The 17,068-nt window shown below is 42.8% G+C and overlaps 1 long non-coding RNA gene across 1 annotated transcript; it reads left to right on the forward strand.

Annotated features, from left to right (window-relative positions):
- Nucleotides 1–8,978: 8,978 nt before the first annotated feature.
- Nucleotides 8,979–16,420, forward strand: LOC125485641. The gene is made up of 3 exons (XR_007264346.1): nt 8,979–9,094; nt 13,484–13,666; nt 16,329–16,420. It is a non-coding gene; the product is annotated as an uncharacterized LOC125485641 (long non-coding RNA).
- The last annotated feature ends 648 nt before the right edge of the window (nt 16,421–17,068 follow it).

Consider the following 17,068-nt stretch of genomic DNA (forward strand, 5'->3'; position numbering starts at 1 on the left):
TAGTTACAAATCTTAGGTCCTAAAGTAGATTAGGTACAAAATGAGAGATAAAGAATAAAGCTAAAAGTTCTACATTACCATTCTTCCTAACATAAATTAGGGAAATAAAGTTAAAAGCTAAACATTACAGTTAAGAAAGTTAAGTTAAAAGATAAACACATGTTGCCCAATTGCAGAATCACATCTAATGTTGGATACTGTGTAGTGAGTCTTAAAAATGCAGTAGGGTCAGTAGTTACTTCTTGTGAACCACCAAAGCGAAATGTTGTTTGCTATGATCTCTCGATCTTTAGGGCGCACAGTCAAGATACCCAGCACCACACTGGCACTGAAATTCATGTCCCGTTGTTCATTTGAGTGATGGGCAGAATGTCTTCTTGGCTTAACAGCAGTGTCGTGTTAGTGGTGAACACCATTTGTGTAGCTACTACAGAGGTAGTAGGTCCAAAAGAGACAGTCTTAGGCCTATTCATGAATTTGTGTGATACACAGTGGGAAATGATATGATTGGGGCCATTTTCCCCCAGAATGTCTTTGACATGCCCTCTTTCAGCAACAAGCTGAATTTCAGTGAATTTCAAAACCAGTCTGATGTCCCAAAGTATTGCGGTTAACTGTCAGTCATCCTTACTAATGCATTCTCTATGGCAATGATTCTACCAATCAGCACTGTCTTCACGTGTAATATGAATTTTCATTTCTCTTTATTTTGGTATTTCTCGTGAATTAATCTGATGACTGCAAGATGGAAAACTTTGACCTAACGTGTGGTTTTTCAGCAATACACAAGTTCAGTGTGTTCAAACTAATGAAGAATTTATTTATAATTAATTATTGAGTAATATGTCACCATTCATATGATTTTTTTGATAATGGAGATATTTAATAAGCCTGTGCCATTTAAAATTTTATTGTAATACACAGCTCACAATGTGTGTTTCACTCTATAACATTTTTTTCTTTGCTGTGACTTAGCCAGCAATTCCTCAGGGTGGTCTGACTCAATCACCATAAAGTCATGGATAATATTACTACAGTGATTGGTTCGGGCAAAGGCCTGAGGAAATTCTTGGCATTGAAATTATCCTTGTTCAGTTCTGTTGTAAGATTTTCTGTACTTGCACTAATTGTGTGAAATAAATAGTTAAAAAGATGCCTTGGTGTTTGAAGGAGAGACACTTTTGACCATCCATGTTCTGAGGTTTTCTTTTGCATTTGTTTGTTGCAGAAACATCCTCTGTTGGGGCAAATGCAGAAGCAGCCCTTGTTTTCTCTCCCAAGTCCTTCATGCCACGCTCTGCGATGGCAAATTTGACCGTATTTGTGATGGGCTACGCTGTCAACCTCCTTGAGGCAGGTTATATTTAATCAAATGAAACGCTGTCTTTGAAAATATGATTTAATCTGCAGAAGCGTGTTTTGGGTGTTTCAGATGCTTCACCCGAGAAGAGATTTGGCACCAATCTGGTCCCCATCAATGTCGCGGTCAGGCGCAATAAGTTTCATTTAAAATATTTACAAGGCGTGAGTCTCCATTAAGTAATCAATCAGATTTTGTTTGAGCTCCACAAGATTTCTCAACCAACTGTGAGTGTAAGCTCCATCGCACAGCCCTTTGGAATAAGTTATCCAGCATTTGTGTGACTTCTTTATAGATGTTATCTACTGATTTTGAGAACAGTCTTAACACTACAAGTGAATTATACAATTAACCAACTTTTGTCTTCATCAGGAAAGGGTTGAAGGTTTAATTCAGTAGTTTATTACAGTCACTGTTGGTGCTTTCCATTATATTTGTAAATTGATTGGATGAAGGAATAGATAGCCAAAGTTACTGGTAAAACCAAGTTAGATGACACAGTAATTTATCCAGATAGAGGCAGAAAATTGCAAAGGGGCATTGATGGACTGAGTAAATATTAAGAATAAGACTGGTAGAGGCAGGAAGATGTGAAGTCATGCCTTTTGGACGAAAGGGAGATAGATATACTGGTGAGAAGCTGAGAGCTATGGATAATCAAAGAAATTTGGCGTCCGAGCACAAAATCTCACCAAGATGAAAGGTACAAAAAATACAAAAACTAACCAGACTTCTATCCACGCTAATCTGTTACTGCTACACGGTGAGCTCTTAATTATTTGCAACGACCTTCAGTTTGAGACCGTATCAAATGCCTTTCGTATTGAAACATAGAAAATAGGAGCAGGAGTGGGCCACTTGGCCCTTAATGCAAGCTCCACCATTCAATATGATCCTGGCTGATCATCCAGCTCAGTCCCCCTTCCTGCTTTCTCTCCATACCCTTTGGTCCCTTCAGCCTTAAGATATATCTAACTTGGAAACCTTCAATATTGGAGCCTCAGCCACTTCCTGTGGCAGAGAATTCCACAAGCTTATCACACTCTGAGTGAAGTAATTTCTCCTAATCTCAGTCCTAAATGGCCTATCTCATATCCTTTTTGAAAATCCAAGTACTCCATATCAATTAGTTCCCCTCTTTCCAACATGGGTGTTAATTTGTCTATATTGGCTCTGTCTGATCAAATAGCTTCCTTCTGTACCTCATGTATCTTCCAATCTGTCACATGGCAAAATCTCTGAACTGACGATTATGGTGTCTCTTTCACCAACAAAGCTACAATAATTTCCTCTTCATCTCTCTGCCTGGAGGTAGTTCTGATAGCTCCACCACAGATAGGGCAAAGAGATAGGTCTTCATTCTGCCTAGTGGGAACAAAGATTGAATCCCACTCTGGCGACATCAATGCCCAGCTTCAGACTGCCCTAAATTTATTTCACATGGGGTCATTACTGCAAGAGTGGGGGCTAATCCATCGAATTAGTATTAGATTCAATCTGCAGAAGATAAATCACAATGTAGAACTGGGTTAACAATGAAACAGTTCACCACGCTACAAGGTACCTGTAGTCCAGCTCCTTGGGGAGTGACGGTAATGGCTTCAAAGGTATTTTCTTCATATGGCTGACCAAGAATCTCTCCTGGTCTTGCTGTTATTGGTGTACTTTAGAAGGCTTTGCAACTTGATATTGAATCTATGTGGTTGTGTTTTGAGCACATCTTTCTTGGTCAGCACGTCCTGGGATGGGATCTAAACTTGGGAATATCTGGATCAGTGCGAGGAAGGTAACCACTGCTCCACTCAACTTCTTCCTCCAAAACTAAGAATGTGGAAAGAAAAAGAGGTAGATAGTTCCCTCATCTACTGCAGTTCTGCACAGAAAAGAATTGGCCTCAGGATAAAAAACTTTAGAAATAACTGAAAGTGCTAAATTACTACATGGAGCTATTTCTTTAATTCTAAAGGCATTGAGAATTTTTCTAGAGCTCACATTGTTTTTAGAAGATTCAAAACCACTTTCTGTTCCCCTCGAACATACATCACTGGGCTTTCCAGTCTTGATTTCAGTAGATGCCCTTTCATTTGAATGGAGTTCCTATCAGTGCTATAGTGAGAATTTCCACTCTAGACTAAGTAACCAAATCTCCACTCAATGGTATTGAAAGAATCAACTTCTTTGTTGCTTACCTTTTAGATGGTTTCTGAACGTGGGATTGAATGAAGCCTCCTGTTCTTGTGCTGATCTCCCTGATTTATAAACAGGGAGTCAATGCCAAGTGGCAGTTTGAGAAGCCGAGAGATAGACCTGGACTTTCCCATCCAAAGGCTTCGCAAACCGCACAGCTGACTCAGGACTGACTTTGCCCACTACTTTTGTAGTTCCTTAAAGAAAGGAGCATGTCCTATGTGCAGCTGTAGCACCTCAGTGCAGGAGGAGTCAGAGAGCAGAGGTGGGCTGCTTCGAAAGGCCACCTCAGATCATCCAGCAATCAGGCAGCTGGCTAGCAACAGCACCCCATGAATCAGTTCACATTCTACAGATACATGAAAGCAGGTTCTGCAGTCTTCAGCTCTGATGAAGAGTCATCTAGACTCAACATTAGCTCGCTTTCTCTCCACGGATGCTGCCTGATCCGCTGTGATCTCCAGCACTTGGTGTTTTCAGTACAGATTCCAGCATCTGCAATAATTTGCTCCTATCTTCTGCATGTTGTGCTTGCTGAAGCAATTAATTTCACCATCTTCTCCATGACCAACCCATAGCAGTATTGGCAGGACTTAGCAATTTCCTGGTCAGTGACTGAACTGATGAAGGCCCAAAAAGGGTTACTGCACCTTACCGGTACTGGAAATGATTCCAGTTTATTTGTAATCATCAGTCTTGGGCTTGGTGAGACCACACAGAGTATTGTGCTGTTTTGATCTTCCCTGCAGATATACTTGTCATGGAATTGCAACAAAGATTCACTTAACTAACTCCTGGGATGGGAGGACTGTCCTTTGAGGAAATATTAAATAGATTGGACATATATTTTCTGGAGTTCAGAAGTATACGGGAGGTGATCTCATTCAAGCATGCAACATTCTGACAGGGATCGACAGTGTGGGTGCAGGAAGGGCGTTACCCCTGTTTGAGGGTCTAGATCTGGGCGACAGAGTCTCAGAGTAAAGGGGCGTGTCATTTAGGACTAAGATGAGGAGGAATTGTTTTCACTCAGAGGCTAATGAATTCCTTGGAATTCTCAGCCCTAGAAGCCTGTGGAAGCTCAGTTATTGACTACGGTCAAGACTGTGATTAATAGCATGGTCAAACAGTCTGAGGTGCTCTAGTCTTTGGGCGGCACGGTGGCTCAGTGGTTAGCACTGCTGCCTCACAGCGCCAGGGACCTGGGTTTGATTCCACCCTGGGGCAATGTCTGTGTGGAGTTTGCACATTCTCCCCGTGTCTGTGTGGGTTTCCTTCGGGTGCTCCAGTTTCTTCTCTCAGTCCAAAGATGTGCAGGCTAGGTGGATTGTCTATGCTAAATTGCCCATAGTGTCCAGGGATGTGCAGGCTAGGTGGATTAGCCATGGGAAATGCAGGGTTATAGGGATAGGGTAGGGGGGTGGGTAGGGTATGCGCTCTTTGGTGGGTCAGTGTGGATTAGGTGGACCAAATAGCCTGCTTCCATGCAGTAGGGATTCTATGACAGATTTCTACACATTAAAAACATCAAGAGATATGAGGATAGTGCAGGAAAATAGTGTTGAAGTAGAAGGTAAGCCATGATCTCACTGAATGGTTGAGTGGATACGAGGGGCTGAATGGCCTCCTCCTGCTCCCATTTCTGATGTTCTTGTGTTTTGGGGGTCAAGGGGATGGATCTCTAGGAGAGGAGGGACACTCGTTGATTTGGGGAGCCATACATTATGTACCCTACTGAAGATCTCAGACTTATCCATGCCTACATGCCCTCCATTATTCCAATGGAACTAACTGGCCTAAGGGTTAGGTGCATCCCCTGTTGGACCAGCTACTTTTACCTGGGCTTTAGAACTTTGGGGATTCCAATCTAGAAATTGCAATTGATGACAATAGTAGGTAAGCACAGATATTAATGCAATTATCTCAAATGAAGCGACAGCACCCTGAAATAGCAGAAATTGAATTATTGTACACAAGCTCTGCATTTTTATCTGTGGTGAAATAATTAAGACATTTTGGTCTCACATGCATGATTTCACCTTTTTTTTTCTCCAGAAGTACGAATAAGTGACCTTGCCGATAAAGCTTTACATATTAGGGTGAAGATTATTTGTACCATGGAGGGTAAACGGAGTGAGTGTGAAGTTATAGTATAGTGTTTTCTGCTTGTACCTTTGCAGGTTGGCATTCGACTCGAAAATGCTGAATACCTGGTACAGAAGATGTTTGGTCACAAACAAGCTCCTTTGATGGATGTTCCCAAGGGCACGAAAAGTTCCGGGAAGAAATGGAGGATGAGAAATCCGCTGAAGTCTTCTATTCAGTCTGTGGAGAAGCTGGGAGCTGTACAGAGGCACTCACTCAGGAAGTTTTCTGCAGCAAGGCAGCAGGTGGAGAAACCCAGGCTTCGAAAGGCAAAACAGAGCTGCCACAACGTGGACTACAGTGGAATTTATGAACTTGAGGCCAAAGTAAGGATGCACTTATCAAAATATCAACTCGAATGGGAAGATTAAACAAGCTAAATCTGAGATGATCTAAATTGGGAATCTTGGAGAGAAAATATGTAACTATAGTTGGTTATCAAACTGAAAAGGGTCTTCCCCCCACTATGGTGGGGCAGTTTGAAACTACGGGGCATATTTTCAAGGTGAGAAGAGAAAATTTTAAAAAGGACATGAGGGACGACCTTTTTACACCGAGAGTGGTTTGTGCATGGAATGAGCTGCTGGAGGAAGTGGTGGATGCAGGTACAGTTCCAACATTTAAAAGACATTTGGATAAGTTCATGAATAGGAAAGTTTTGGAGGAACATGGGCCAAACACAGGCAGGTGGGATTAGTTTAATTTGGGAACATGGTTGGCATGGACCGGTAGGACTGAAGTGTCTGTTTCTGTGCTGTATGACTCTGTGACTCAATGACTTGCATTCAGATGTCAATTGTGTAACTGGAAAAAGTATTACTAGATTTCACAAACCTTAGATGTATTTAAATTATTTTGTATTTTACTCAAAAAGTGGAACTCCTCAGAATAAATGATATAACTTAATATTTTAACTTAATATTTTATAAGAAGTGCTGGGCTAGCAGGTTTGAACTGACCTTGGAATAGTGCATGCTGATGTAAGAAACCAAAAGAATCAGAAATGAGTGACCATATCCCAATTGAAAAGGTACCATAACTTTGTATAAAATTTTGGTCACAGTTCAGGTGAAGTACGTTCCTGAGTTGGTTTGTAAGTAAAACAATTTGTGCTTGCAGAGGGCAAGTGCCTTCCAAAGATTTTTCTGTCTCACACTTAGTCCCGATAGTAAACATGCATTGAGAGTATACAACAGTTTGAATTTCTGACTAGCTTGGGTTGAGGAACAGCTTGTAGATATTTTTTAATTGACCTGTTCAGAATTGTTATTACACATCTCTGGGACTTGAACCTGGGCCAGAAAAGCCCTAAGCAACAGCTTGTATTTTGTTTGCAATATAATTGAGCTGAATTCGAGTCAATTAGATGGTTTGAGTTATTTCAGAATCTATGAGTGTATATCCCTGGAATGTCGGAGGCTGAGGGGTGACCTTATAGAGATTTATAAAATCATGAGGGGCATGGATAGGATGAATACTCAAGGTCTTTTCCCTGGGGTGGGGGTGTTCAAAACTGGAGGGCATAGGGTTCAGGTGAGGGGGAAAGATTTAAAAGGGAGCTGGGGGCAACGTTTTCACACAGAAGGTGGTGCACCTATGGAATAAGCTGCCAGATGAAGTGGTGGAGACTAGTAGAATGACAACATTTAAAAGGCATCCAGATTGCTATATGAGTAGGAAGTGTTTAGAGGGATATGGGCCAAATGCTGGCAAGTGGGACTAGATTAATTTAGGATATCTGATTGGCAAGGACGAGTTGGACCGAAGGGTCTGTTTCCATACTGTACAGCTCTATGACTGTGTGTGCAGAGTGTGTTCTATGATTAATTTGCCCTTCTCTCTATATCCTATTCAGACCTTTGTCTTGTTTTGTTGATTTAGTTTACAAAACGGATGGCGAAGAAGAAGAAGAAGCTGACATGTGGCCTGAGCATGAAGATATTTGGAAATGAGCTCAGCTTTTTAGACTGCAGCGATGTGAGGACGCAGATAAAGCAATATTCCCTAGACATGGCAGAAATTGCCATCAAACTATTAAAGGTAGAAGAGAGAATTTACCCTTTGGGTCATAAACAATGGGAACAGTATTTGATGAAGCCATTTTGTTCATTTTAAATCATTCAACTCATAATTGTATTTGATCATTCAAAGATGAATCAGTACATTCTCCAATGTGGCAGCAAATAAATGATTTTTCTGGTGGGGTGGATCATCAAGCCTGTAATATTGGCAGATGATTGGCAGGAAGCCCAAACAGACAATCAAATGGGCTGCTTGCCTGGAAACTATGTCAACTATCTCACAGTACAATGGGATCTTGATCAGATGAGCCAATGGACCGAGGAGTGGCAGGAGTGGAGTTTAATTTAGGTAAATGTGAGGTGCTGCATTTTGAAAGGCAAATCAGGGCTGAAGTTATCCACTTAATGGTAAGGTCCTGGGGAGTGTTGCTGAACAAAGAGATCTTGCAGTGCAGGTTCATAGTTCCTTGAAAGTGGAGTCACAAGTAGACAGGATAGTGAAGAAGGCATTTGGTATGCTTGCCTTTATTTGTCAGTGCATTGAGTATAGAGTTTGGGAGGTCATGTTGTGACTGTACAGGACATTGGTTAGTCCACTTTTGGAGTATTGCATGCAATTCTGGTCTCCATCCCGTAGGTAGGATGTTGTGAAACATGAGAGGGTTCAGACAAGATTTATGAGGATGTTGCCAGGGTTGGAGCTATAGAGAGAGGCTGAATAGGCTGAGGGATGACCTTATAAAGGTTTATAAAATCATGAGGGTCATAGGCAAGGTCTTTTCCCTCCCACCTTAAACCTATGCCCTCTAGTTTTGGACTGCCCCACCCCAGGGAAAAGATATAAAAATGACCTAATGGGCAACTTTGTCACGCAGAGGGTGGTGTGTGTATGGAATGAGTAACCAGAGGAAGTGGTGGATGCTGTACAATTATGACCTTCAAAACCTGGGTGTGTATATGAATAGGAAGGGTGTAGAGAGATATGGGCCAAATGTTAACAAATGGGATTAGATTTATTTAGGATATCTGGTTGGCATGGACGAATTGGACGGGAAGTTCTGTTTCCATGCTGTATATCTCTATGACTCTATGAGGTGATTAGGAGAATCTGCCACGAAACTCACAGTAGTAACTTCCTTCCTGCTGAACTTCATATTTCTGTATAGTCACTCAGTTCATCTCATTGTTTTCTTTAGGGTCAGGAAGTTCAGTATAACAGAAGGCTCAGTCTAGCTACAGAGGAATTGACGTTTTCATCCATCTCGGGCCTCCCTCTCAGGCTTGCTGTAAATGCATCAGCTGCCACAAACATTAAAATTAAAGGGAACATCGATGTTAAGCAACGGACAGACTTTATCATCACCGGTTTCATCAAGCCAAGGTATTGATATAAAATACCTTCACAATATTAATTGCAAGGAGTGGTGTAATGAAATGGAATTGTTGCGCGTCTCAAAATTTGCCTGAAAGTGAATGTTGCCACATCTGAAGCTGGATGTCACAGCAACAACCACCTCTTACCCAGTGTATGTAAACTATGGGTCATCACGCCAGTCTTCAGTATTACGGAAGGAGAGACGGTGCACAAATCAGAATTCTGTCCACCATTCCACAATAACCAATTAACAATTAATTGACCTTGTTAAACCATCAACTGTATGCAGTTTTTGGTTTGACAGTGCTGTGTGCCAGCTGTGAAGAACATAGAAACATGATGCAGTTGGGCAGGACAAACAAGGGGTAGGAATACATGATGAATGGTGCGACCCCGGGAAGGACTGAGGAACAGAGGGACCTTGGTGTGCGTGTCCATCTCCCTTAAGGTAGTGGGACAGGTGGATTCAGTGCTTAAGGAGGCACATAGGCTACTAGTTTTATTAGCCGAGGCAAAGAGTTTAAGAGCAGGGAGGTTATGATGAAGAGATAACAAGGTGGAGAGCTGGATGAACACAGCAGGCCAAGCAGCATCAGAGGAGCAGGAAGGCTGATGTTTCGGGCCTAGACCCTTCTTCAGAATCTATTGTGTACAGTTCTGAAATCCACATTCTAGGAGGGATGTGATAGCACTGGAGAGGGTGCAGAGGAGATTTACCAGGATGTTGTTTGGGCTGGAGAGTTTCAGTTATGAAGAGAGATTGGACAGACTGGGATTGTTTTCCTTAGAGCAGAGGAGACTTAGAAGAGATGTGATTAAGATGTATAAAATTATGATAGGGTAGACAGGAAGAAACTTTTTCCCTTGATAGTGGGGTGCATTTATTTTAAAGGAAGGGGCAGGAGGTTTAGAGGAGCTGTGAGGATAAACTTTTCACCCAGAGGGTGGTGGGAGTCTGGGACTCACTGCCTGAAAGGGTGGTCGAGGCAGAAACCCACATAACATTGAAGAAGTATTTCGATGTGCACATGTGATGCATAGGCATACAAGGGTGTGGGCCAGCTGCTGGAAAATGGGATTAGAGTAGTTAGGGCGTTGTTTTTGACCAGTGCAGGCGTGATGGGCTGAAGGGCCTTTTTTCTGTGCTGTTGATCTCTCTGTATGAAAAATTGAAGCAGAAGTAGACCATTCAGCCCTTCGTACCTGTTTCACCATTCAGTACGATCATAGCTGATCATCCAATTCAGTCTCCTGTTCTCACTTTCTCCCCTATCCTTTGATTCCTTTAGCCATAAGACCTGTATCTAACTCCTTGAAAATATTCAACGCTTTCTGTGGCAGTGAATTCCACAGACTCATTGCTCTCTGGGTGAAGAAATTTCTTCACCTCAGTCCTAAATGTCCTACCCTGTATTCTTAGACCGTGACCCCTGGTTCTAGACTCTCCTGTCTTTGAGAGTATCCTTCCTACCTTTACCCTGTCCAGTCGTGTTAGAATTTTATAGGTTTCAATGCGATCCCACTCCCCCCAACCCCCGCCACCTCAATCTTCTAAAATCCAGTGAAAATGGTCCTAACATATCCAATTTCTCTTCCTGTCATCCTAGGAACCAATCTGGGTAAAGCTGTGTGCCACTCCCTTCATCGCTGAAACATACTTCCTCAGATAAGCAGGCTAAAACAGCACACAGTACTCCAGGTGTGGTCTCACCAAGGCCCTGTATAACTGCAGCAAGACATCCCTGCTCCGGTACTCGAATCCTGTCACTGTGAAGGCCGACATACAATTTGGTTCTTCATTACCTGCTGCTACTGCATGCTTACCTTCAGCACCTGGTGTACAAGGACACTCTGGTCTCATTGCACATTCCCCTTTCCCAAGCTACAGCCATTCAGATAATAATCTGCCTTCCTGCTTTTGCTATAAAGTGGATGACCACACATTTATCCAGATCATATTGCATCTGCCATGCATTTTCCTACTCAGCTTGTCCAAATCACACTAAAGCATCTCTCCATCCTCCTTACAGCTCACCTTCCCGCCCAGCTTTGCCTTATCTGCAAACTCCAAGATTTTGCATTCAGTACCTTAAGCCACGCTACTCATATGTACTGTGATTCGCTGATCTCTGCAGTCCCCCACTGGTCAGTGCCAGTTGGAAAAAAGACCCATTTATTCCTTCTGTTTCTTGTCTGCCAGCCATGTAAGTGCATTACTGCAATCCTTTTCACATGCTAACCTCATATGTGGGACGTTATTTAAGCTGTCTCAAAAGTCTAAGTAATGCACATCTTCTGGCTCCCCTTTATCAACTCTACTAGTTACATCCTTGAAAACATCCAGTAGATTTGTCAGGCATGATTTCAAGCCTGAGAGGAGGCAGAAATAACCACCCTGCTAATGGGTTGTGGGTTTAGCTAGCAGCTGAAGGTGATGGCAGTGTTTGTGAAATCACTCCTCAGAGGCCAGTATCCCATCACCAAGTCACCCTTTATTTACACGTGCATAGAACGTGAAAACCAAAAGAACTGTGGATGCTGTAAATCGGGAATAAAAACCGAAGTTGCTGAGTTTTTCCAGCAACTTCTGCTTTTGTTGCATAGAACGTGACACTGACCCAGCTAGCTCAGAGCCAGCTCTTAGAGTGAACAGAACCTCTGACCCTCCTGTTTATATCTGTCAGCAAGGACTCCCTGATTGAACCAGGTTAATGGCCCCGATCAGGGAACTCGTGTTCTATGAGGTCCACCTGGCTGACCTCATTCCAGTCACTACAGTTTGTATGTGTTTTTGTCATTTCACTGTTCTGAGCCTGCCACAAGAGATCCTGTATGGAGAGATAGAGCGAGTGCACAGGGAGCCTTCTGAGCAGTGGTTGTGACTAACTTCCTGTTCATGCAACCCTTTACCCACAGATCTTCCAGCCTAAACTATTGATTGGACATGGAGCCAAGCCCTTCCCCGCTGTCTCTCACACTGCTGACCGCACGCCTTCCCACCAACTGGCCATTAACTGGCCACCCGATGCTTGATTTGCTGAGCTGAGGTGATGGGGTGGGACAGGGAGGCGAGTGGATCAATCACTTTTCCATCCTCATCCCACTGGAAGCTGTCAAACCCAGCCCCATGGAGGGCTGACAACTTTCCACATCCAGGTTTAGTTGGTCCTTTGGCTAGTTATTGTTAACATGGGCATAATGCTGATGCATCCTTAAAACACTTGGCAAACAAGAATTGTTTGGTCATTGTAAAGTATCTACTGTATTAGTGCTAAATATGAACATAAGATAAATTGAAAAATAAAGTAAGCTGGTAATTGAGAGACTTCTCTTTAACTTTTAGATGAAGTGATAGGCTTCTGAGGATATGTAGTTGACAAAATGTAATGTAGAAAAGAACATGGTGATGCATTTTGAGGAAGAATGAAGAGAGGCAGTAATTGAAGATGAAAGGGCTGGGTGAATTAGATATATTGGATCCTGAGTTTCAGAATGAGAGGCATAGATTATCAAAACTACCCTCAACTGGAGTGTTGTGCTCAATCCTGGACCTGCTCTTGATGAAGGATGCAGGAAAGATTTACAAGAATAATTTGGGGATGCAGCACTTTTATTATGTGGTTAGATTGGAGAAGCCAGAGCTGTTTGCCTGAGAGAAGAAAAGGCTGCGAAGATTTATCAGAGGTTTTCATGTTCACAGGGAATCTGGTCAAAGTAGCTAAGGAGAAACTCTTCCCATTGGGAACTAAAGATGACTGGCAAAAGAAGCAAAGGCAACATGAAGTGAATGCAGCACATGAGAAGGTGTGGGAAGCAAGTTCAGTCATGGTTTCCAAAAGGAACTTGATGAAGTACCAGAAAAAATATTACAGGTCTATGAGGAAACGGTGGGCAAATGAGATGTTGCTGCAAAGAGCCAAAATGTACATGATGGGCCAAATGGCCTCCTCCTGTGCTATAACCATCCTGTGACTCTGTCATTCTAGGTCCATTCAACTTGACACTTTGACCTCAATCCAACTGATCTAGCAATCTAGAAACAGTGGAGCTAAGCTTAAATTAATTCACTTAAACCACTACATTGGTCCCTCTAGTTGATGTTGAAGGCTGTGTTACACTGTAATGCTTCACGCTTTGAAGAGACTTTAAATTAAAAATTACTTTTAAAATGAAGAACTTGGGTAAAATACTAACAATAAAAGTGAAATAATTTTCATCCAAACACCTAGCCCTATACCTTCTCCAAAAATAAACAATTACTTTAAGAGAAGAACGGTTTAACACAAAAAAAAATTCCTTTCATTCCAAAAACTAGTGCTGTTTCGGTTTGTTTTTTATTGACATTTGAAGAGTGGAGAAAGTCTAACAAGGTGTTCATTGACATTCTGCTTTCAGTGCTCACATTCATGTGTCTGTCCACATGGGAGTTGACGGGGCAATTGGTAAGGCTGGTCTGGAGTGGGTGGCAGGAATGAGAACATTGACGAGCCTTGATGGTGGAATCCAGCTAAAAAAAGGACAAGACTTGAAAATCTTCCTAAACACACCACAGGAGACTATGGAGATCATTGATATCAGGTGATAACATGATGATAGTTTGACTCTGAAACCACTACATAAGTACGTGATCCATATACTTAATATACAGCACTCAGTTAACCGTTGGCAATTTCTTTTCCTCTCTATTTTAAGATCTTTAATGTGGTTGTGAATTCATGCTGTACAGGAAACACTTTCATTTCTCACTATTAGGCAGGGTACGACTGTGTTTCCCTCAGTGATAAAATGCTGCGCATGGATTATATGATTTTGATGGAGTTTTTGATAAATTTTTATTTAAACTTGGTATTTATTAAAGGCCATTTCCCTTATCAGAAACTACCACAAAGATATTTCACAATTCTTAACTTCAGACGCAATAAGGATCAAATCTTCCTCTAGACGACCACTTTGAAGGACAAAGGCAGCAGATATGTTGGAGCACAACTTCCAAGCCACTGTCCATCCTGACTTGGAAATATATGTCCATTCTTTGTGTCATTGGGTCAAAATCTTAGAATTGCCTCCACAACAGCATTGTGGGTCTACCTATAGCACATGGACTGCAGCGGTTCAAGAAGGCAGCTAACCACCACCTTTCACAAGTGACAACTAGGGACAGGCAATAAAAATAGTGGCCCAGCCAGACATGTCCACATCCCATGAGTAAATAAAAATATTTTGGTATGTATTGATTCTCAGAGCACCTGAAATATTCACGCCTGTAGAATTAAAAGTGGAAATAAAAATGTTCATCGCAGATGGAGATCAGTTGGAATAATTGTGCTGAGCTTTTACTAGTGTCATGCCTGACTGGGGTAACATGCTGGAAATTGAGCCTGACTATTCCCTGAGCTGTCACAAAATGTAAAGATTTTAGAAAGGACTCAAAATGTCCAACTTTAGACTGAGGGTTGAAGAAAGCACGGATCAGGATTCTGTACTTAAGAGTGATTATTTATTCGAAATAAATAAATACTAACTCCAGGTGAACAACTAGGAACCATCAGTATTTAACACTACAAGTTAAAACACTAACCTCATAAACACACTCTCTACAAACACATGGCGACAGGAAAAAAATGGGTGTTGGGGCAGGGGGAAAGACTGGGAAGGCATGCTAATAACATGCTGAGATGATTCTTGTGCTGTTTAGAACTCTGCTCCTCGGTTTTCCTTCTTCCTACAGATATTCTCACTTGTTTACAGAAAGGCGCAGGGTGACTGATTCCCACTTGTAAAGGTCTTTCACTCAGCAGTTAAAAGTCACAGCCTACAACAAGGTAGAAAGAGGAAATAAATTGGCTACCTTCAGGCTTGAGATGTTTTTTTCCATCAACGCGTACTAGGAATTTAAGAGGCAGTCCACGATTGGTAGAAACAGCGAGGGAGCAGTTGAAATGCATTAACTCCTGTTTCCCGGTGCGTGACAAGTTGGAACCACATTAAAAACAACATCTGGGTGCCCTGAGGATGGAACAGCGATGAATTTTAGTCGGCTTGCCAGCAGCATGTCTTAAAATAATTTCCTGATGTAGAAGTAAAACAGTAATAATCGATTGAAGAGGCATACTGGTCCGACTCATCTGTTGTACTCCAAAACGGAGGACCAGTTCGGTCATGTCCAAGTATTAGTGTAAATGTTTTTTTTTCTGGGGAGAGGTCCCTCAAAGAGGTAGACCTGCTTCTTCACCCCCCACTGCCTCTATAATTCCCCTCCCCAAACCATGCAGACCCTACCCACACCCTTCCCTGTCCTAAACCTGGATGTACCTTCCTTCATGGTGATCATCCTCTGGCGCTGTCTGGCTCTCCCGGTTGACTAGCCTCTGCCTTCTGCAAGAAATGGCGGGGCATCTGACTGGAAGGCTTCAAATGAGGCCTACTGCTGAAGCTCTGATTTCCTTGGTGGCATCCCTCTTAGAGTGGCCCCACGGTTTCTGCCAATAGCTTTTCTGCTACCAGGCTGCTCAGTTGCTTCTTGTGCATCAGTGAAGAAAACGTATTTTTGTAATAAAAGAAAAAGTCTTGGATAGAGATGGAGCCGAGGCAGGTCAATGGAATGAAGATCTGGATCAGCCGTGGCCTCACTGATTGATGGAACAGGCACAAAATTGCTGCAGACTCCATGAGTGATAGGGTTAAAACCATAGAATCCTGACCATTTGGAAGCAGGCCAATCGGCCCATCAAGTCCACCCTGACCCTTTAAAGAGCATCCCTATCCCTGTAACCCTGAATTTCCCATGGCTAACTCATCTAGCCTGTACATCCCCGGACACTACAGGCAATTTAGCATGGCCAATCCACCTAACCTGCACATCTTTGGTCTATGAAAGGAAACCGGAGCACCCGGAGGAAATCCACACACACGGGGGGAGAATGTGCAAACTCCGCACAGTCACCTGAGGGTGGAATCAAACCTGAGTCCATGACACTGTGAAACAGCAGTGCTAACCACTGAGCCACCATGCTGAGTATTCTGATGGCCACTTTGACCGCTGCTGTAACACCATAAGTCCATAAACGAAGTGTGAGGCAGAGTGCCATTCGGGTTGGTGGGTAGAGTGCCAGCTAGGTTGGGTTCTCCATTAATCTGTGAGAGATTGCCACTCCCTAGTAAGTTTGGCAGGTCCGAGAGAAATAGAGACCATTGCCAGAATGTTGTGAAGCTGACGTATCGATTCATTTGGTCTTTGCAGCTCAAGACTTTACATAACAAATCCAAATCGCAAAGAGGAAATGATTGGATCCTTTGATCGAAGGGAAGCGAGAACCTGCAGTGAAGATGAAAGTAAGTTGGTCATGTACAGTACATACATTTGGGTAATGGTGACTATTGTTCAAAACTAGCTTGTGGTTCTGAAAGGTATTGCCTCACCCTGGTTAAGGATAAAGTGGCATGCTCGTCAGTCACCTTTTCAACCTGCCACTGCTAGGATCACGGTTGTCTGTTTGGTCCTCACCAAACACCTCATATAAACATGAGTGGGAGGTGGAGCCCAGTGTCATGAACTATTACCCTCCAAGCCAGATCCTACGCAACTTGTCTCTTGTTCTGTTTTCATAGAATCTCTACAGTGTGGAAACAGGCCTTCGGCCCAACAAGTCCACACTGACCCTTGGAGCATCCCACCCAGACCCATCCCCCTATAACCCACCTAATCTACACATCCCTGAACGTTACGGGCAATTTAGCATGGCCAATCCACCTAGCCTGCACATCTTTGGACTGTGGGAGGAAGCCAGAGGAAACCCACACAGACACGGGAAGAATGTGCAAACTCCACACAGACAGTCACCCAAGGGTTGAATCGAACCCAGGTCCCTGGCGCTGTGAGGCAGCAGTGTGAACCACTGAGCCACCGTGCTGCCCTGTTCGTGGCCCTTTTGCATTTGTGATCCATTAGCATTGGTCCATCATGATTATTTTCACCAAAAT

The sequence above is a fragment of the Rhincodon typus genome, chromosome 21, assembly GCF_021869965.1.
Source record: "Rhincodon typus isolate 14 chromosome 21, sRhiTyp1.1, whole genome shotgun sequence".
NCBI lineage: Eukaryota > Metazoa > Chordata > Chondrichthyes > Orectolobiformes > Rhincodontidae > Rhincodon > Rhincodon typus.